Source organism: Nicotiana tomentosiformis, chromosome 3 (genome assembly GCF_000390325.3).
Source record: "Nicotiana tomentosiformis chromosome 3, ASM39032v3, whole genome shotgun sequence".
In the NCBI taxonomy this organism is placed as follows: domain Eukaryota; kingdom Viridiplantae; phylum Streptophyta; class Magnoliopsida; order Solanales; family Solanaceae; genus Nicotiana; species Nicotiana tomentosiformis.
The window spans coordinates 62,545,547-62,551,537 of NC_090814.1; positions in this window are offsets into that span (position 1 = coordinate 62,545,547).

Sequence of the window (5,991 nt, forward strand, 5' to 3'; positions counted from 1 at the left end):
GAGTCAAACAGCTGAGTTAAATTGGAGAGAGGCACGACACAAAGGGCAACTCGACTGATTTCTAAGCCATTTATCAACACACTCCGAATGATAACAATGTTGACAACTCGGCAAAACTTTTACCTTATCACCATCTTGAAAAATTCCCAAGCAAATACAACACTCAACTTCGGCAGCGGTATTACCTCTACAGTCCGAAGTTCTGTGTAATATAATCGGCAAATTGTCAATAAAAGCCGGGTCAAGACCTTGTGGTGGCGGAGGAACCGACGACGGCGCGTGAGCAGAACGAGCAGCTTCCGCGCTTAAGGGAGAACGGAACTTGCAGACCCAACGAGCGTAAAGGAAAAGAAGAGTAGCTATAAGAATGATAGCAAAGAGGACGACGACGAAGAAGAGTGTACGGCCGCGGATTTGGAAATCGTTATCGTCAAACTCGGCGTAGTGCCAATGGAAGGAGTGGGAATTTTGTGATGACATGCCGGACTGAGGCGAGTTTAAAGAGGAAGAATCGGAAGCAAGATTATTGGAAGACATAGGATTGGATCTGAAGGCCTCTGTGTTTTTCTTCACTTACATAAGTAGTTTTGTAGATGACATGGAATGGTAGGTTCATAATTGTAAGAAACAGAGAATTAAATAACTCTCATCTCTAGCGCGTGAAATGCATGGGTCTCAGTAATTATGGAAAGTGAACTATTTACCTTATAGGAAGTCATTGTTTAGCACAAGTTGGAATATTGGAATAATTAAAGGAAAAAAGGGTTGTTTTCCTTTTTCTTTTTATATACTATAGCCTATAGGTATGGATAATACAGTAGATTAGTTTATTTAATACTCCATCTAACAGAGACGACGTGGACGATTGGGATTTCTTAACTTTTAATCAAATATTTCGAGTTAGAAAATTTAGAAATATTTTGGTAAGAAGTACTAGTTTACTTCTTTTTTTTTTAAGCTTATCCAGTGTGATTCCAAATTAATCGGATCAGTGGAATTCAAATATCTAATGATTAAAGAGACCTCACATTGATGTAAAAATTTAATAAATTAATTTTTCTCAGCGCTTTTCTACGCAATTACTGTCAATTTTCTCATTTCGTTCTGTAAACAACGTAAACTGCGTGACATCTGATTAAACTTCTTTTGTCTCATACAATGTGAGCATATGGTTGAAAATAAATAGAACTGCATTTAACTAAATTTATTTTCTGAAGCAAGTGCGTATTACTATACTCATAAAGTATTTTTAACATATTAATATATTAAGTTTACCCAAAAAAAACAAAGAAGTTTTTTACGGCATTCTAAGATATGTAAGTTTTCACCCCTGACGAAAGTGAAATTAGCGTTGCTTAGATCAAATATCTTGGTTACTTAATTGGACTCATTAAACAAATTATGCCACGTAATTTGAGAGAAAGGAATAGTTTTTACTGGATACTTAATTCTACAGTTTTTATTGTTAGTTGTACAGAATAGAATCTCATGATTGAAACTTATTTCAATATTTTCTATTACTCTTAAAGTAGTCACACAAACTGTATTAATTAATCTGTTTTGTTTAATAAAAAATATTTTTGCCTACATATACATTAATTATCTAAGGTTTGTTCAATATTCTTTCACGTTCCAACACAGGCACATCCAAGATTTCATGAAGATGGATGAAATATTACGAAAAAGTATATCTAGAATTTATATTTGATGTGTTCAATCTTTAGATTCTTACTATGAAACATTACTGTCACGGTCCAAACTAACCCCTGTCGTGATGACGCCTATCGTGGAACTAGGCAAGCCGACTCATTTCCAAAACAAAACGATATTTTCATTTCAAAGATAATTTCAATATTATTTAACATAAAAACCTTCGTAAAGGAATTCAAATTAAAATAAAAGTGCGGAAGGAAAAGCCTGACATCGGGGTGTCACTAGTCATGAGCATCTAGTACAATCTGTCTAACAATATCAAGGCTAACTCGGCCTGAAAAATAGCTAAATACAACTAGAGGAAGATAAGAGGGAGAAGAGCAGGGGCTGCGATCGCCAAACAGCTACCTTGCTATCTCTAAGAAAATCTGCAACCAGAACACTCAATAACTGCTACCGTGTCCAGCTACACCTGAATCTGCACACAAGGTGCAGGGAGTAACATGAGTACGCCAACTCAGTAAGTAACAACAATAAATAAAGACTGAGCAGTAGTGACGAGCAATAAAGCATATAACATTCATATTGAGAAATCTCAGTAAAATACCACATGCTTTTAAAATCAGGATTTGAATCAAAACATCTCGTTTAATCCAGTTCAAGTAAAAATCATTTAAAGATATTTTTCAACAGTTTTCAGACAGAGGAAAAATGCAAAGGTGAGAAAAAATGATGAAATCATAAATAGCCCCTCGGGCAAAATATCACTCATATACAGCCCTCGGGCAAACATCACAGTCACTCGTGCCACTCGGACATACCTCACAATCACTCTTGCCACTCGGGCATACCTCACAATCACTCATGCCTCCCAGTCACTCAGCACTCGGCACTCGCACTCAGTAGGTACCTGCGCTCACTGGGGGTGTGTACAGACTCCAGAGGGGCTCCTTCAGCCCAAGTGCTAATAATCTGCGCGGACAACTCACGTGCTGCACGGACAACTCACGTGCTATAATAATAAAGTATGTTGCAGGCGGGCAACCCCGATCCACACTCATCCTCACAATCAGGCCCTCGGCCGATATCAAACATGATGCGGCGTGCAGTCCGATCCCATAAATATCCTCAGAAATTAGGCCCTCGGCCTCACTCACTCATAACCCTCTCAAGCCACTCGGGCATTTCAGTAAAACAGGACATTCGGCCCAAAATATTTATGTGCATGATAATAGAGTCATAAAACTGAGTTATGCGGTAAACAAGTATAAACATGACTGAGTATAGATTTTTCAATCGAAAACAATGAGAGGATAGTAAGAAAAAGCCCCTAAGGGTCCAAACAGCACTGGCGCAAGGCCCAAACATGGCATTCAGCCCAATTTATAGAAACTATATTAAAACATATAAGTATCATATTGTTTCAACAAAGTATGCAACTTTACAGTTATTACGGGACGGACCAAGTCACAATTCCCAACAGTGCACGCCCACATGCCCGTCACATAGCATGTGCGTCACTAAAATATAGTAGAATGATACAAAAATCCGGGGTTTTGTACCCTCAGGACTAGATTTACAATCATTACTTACCTCAAACCGGTCAAATCTCTACCCCGCAATGCTCTTGCCTCTGGACTCGGCCTCCAAATGCTCTAAATTTATTAACAAGCAGTGCAATACCATCAATATACGCTAACGGAATGAATTCCACGAGAAAAGCTACAAAATTAGACCAAAACCCGAAATTGGCTCAAACCCGGCCCTCGGGCCCATGTATCAAAATTCGACAAAATTCATAAAACTAGAAAGCTCATTCACTCACGAGTCTATCCATACCAAATTCATCAAAATTCGACATCGTTTGGTCCTTTAAATCTTTAAATTACTCTCCAATAATTTCAAGCCCTAACCCCTCATTTTCACTAATTACAATGATTAAACAACGGAAAATCACCATATATACAAGTATTAGGGCTCAAGTAACTTACCTCAACGAAACCCCCTTGATTCCCTCTTCAAATCTCTCCCAAAAGCTCCAAACCGAATAGAAATGGTGAAGAATGCCCAAAAATTCGCGAAGTGTTCCTATATACCTTCTGCCCAAGCATCTCGCACCTGCGGCCCCTTTTCTTGCACCCGCGCGACCGCACCTGCGGTCCAAGGAGCCATACCTGCGCAACTCACACCTGCGAAGGCGCACCTGTGCGTTTCCTCCACTTTTACGAAGCCTGCCCAGCATTTCCCCTTTCCGCATCTGCGCCCTAGGTTTCGCACCCGCGGGCTCGCAGATGCAACCTCCAACTCGCACCTGCGCATTCTGCCTAGCCCAGCGTTGCCCGCACCTGCGCACTTCCCACGTGCACCAGCGGCCTCACACCTGCGACTCTTCCTTCCGCAGGTGCGGAAATAGCAGAAGCAGCAGCTTCAGCTGCAAATTCCCACTTTGACAAATCCGTTAACCACCCGTCATATATCATCATACAAATTTCGTCGAACCTTCGAATCACTCAAAACAATATCCAAACACCAAATTACCCTCGGATTCAAGCCTAAGAACTTCTAAATTTCCAAATTCGGCAACCGATGCCGAAACCATCAAACCACGTCCGAATGACTTTAAATTTTTCACACACGTCACAAATGACACTACGAACCTACTCCAACTTCCGAAATTCTATTTCGACCCCGATATTAAATTTTCCACTGCCAACCGAAATTGCCAAATTTTCAATTTTGCCAATTCAAGCCTAATTCTACCACGGACCTCCAAATCACATTCCGGACGTATTCCTAAGTCCAAAATTACTTAACGGAGCTAACAGAACCATCAGAATTCAAATCCGAGATCATTTACATATAGGTCAGCATCCGGTTAATTTTTCCAACTTAAGTTTCTACTTAAGAGACTAAGTGTCTCAATTCATTCTGAAACCACTCCGGTCCCGAACCAACTAATCCGATATAACATAATATAGCTGAATAATACAAAAAGAAGTAGAAATGGGGAAAACACGGCTATAACTCTCGAAACGACCGGTCGGGTCGTTACATCCTCCCCCTCTTAAACATCCGTTCGTCCTCGAACGGGTCTAGAAACATACCTGGAGTCTCGAATAGGCGTGGATATCTGCTCTGAATCTCCCGCTCCGTCTCCCATGTGGCCTTCTCTACAGGCTGACCTCTCCATTGTAGCTTCACTGAAGCTATATCCTTTGACCTCAACCTTCGAACCTGCCGATCCAAAATAACCACCGGCTCCACATTATAAGTCATATCACCCTCTAACTGAACCGTGCTGAAATCCAAAACATGGGACGGATCTCCAATATACTTTCGGAGCATGGAAACATGAAACACTGGATGCACACTCGACAAACTGGGTGGTAAGGAAAGCTTATAAGCCACCTCACATATTCTCTGAAGCACCTCAAAAGGCCCAATGAACCGGGGGCTCAACTTGCCCCTCTTCCCAAACCTCATAACACCCTTAATGGGTGATGCCTTCAGCAAAACCTTCTCCCAACCATAAAAGACACATCACAGACCTTCCTATCCGCGTAGCTCTTCTGCCTGGACTGCGCCGTGCGAAGCCGCTCCTGAATCAATTTCACCTTATATAATGCATCCTGGACCAAGTCTGTACCTAAGATCCTAGCCTCACCGGACTCAAACCATCAAACCGGAGATCTACACCTCCTCCCAAATAAAACCTCGTACGGAGCCATCTGAATACTCGACTGATAACTATTGTTATATGCAAACACCGCGAGTGGCAGAAACTGGTCCCATGAACCCCCCAAAGTCAATGACAACAACACGCAACATGTCCTACAATATCTGAATAGTGCGTTCGGACTGCCCGTCCGTCTGAGGGTGAAAAGCTGTGCTCAACTCAACCTGAGTACCCAACTCTCGCTGCACGGCCCTCCAAAACTGCGATGTGAACAGAGTACCCCTATCTGAAATGATGGAAACAAGGACACCATGTAGGCGAACGATCTTTCGGATGTAAATCTCAGCCAACCGCTCTAAAGAGTAGGTAGTACCAACTGGAATGAAGTGCGCGGACTTGGTCAGTCGATCCACAATAACCTAAATAGCATCGAACTTCCTTGAAGTCCATGGGAGCCCAACTACAAAGTTCATTGTGATCTGCTCCCACTTCCACTCTGGGATCTCTAATCTCTGAAGCAAGCCACCCGGTCTCTGATGCTCATACTTAACCTGCTGACAGTTGAGACACCGAGCCACAAACCCAACTATATCCTTCTTCATCCGCCTCCACCAATAGTGCTGCCTCAAATCCTAGTACATCTTCGCGGCACCCGGATGGAT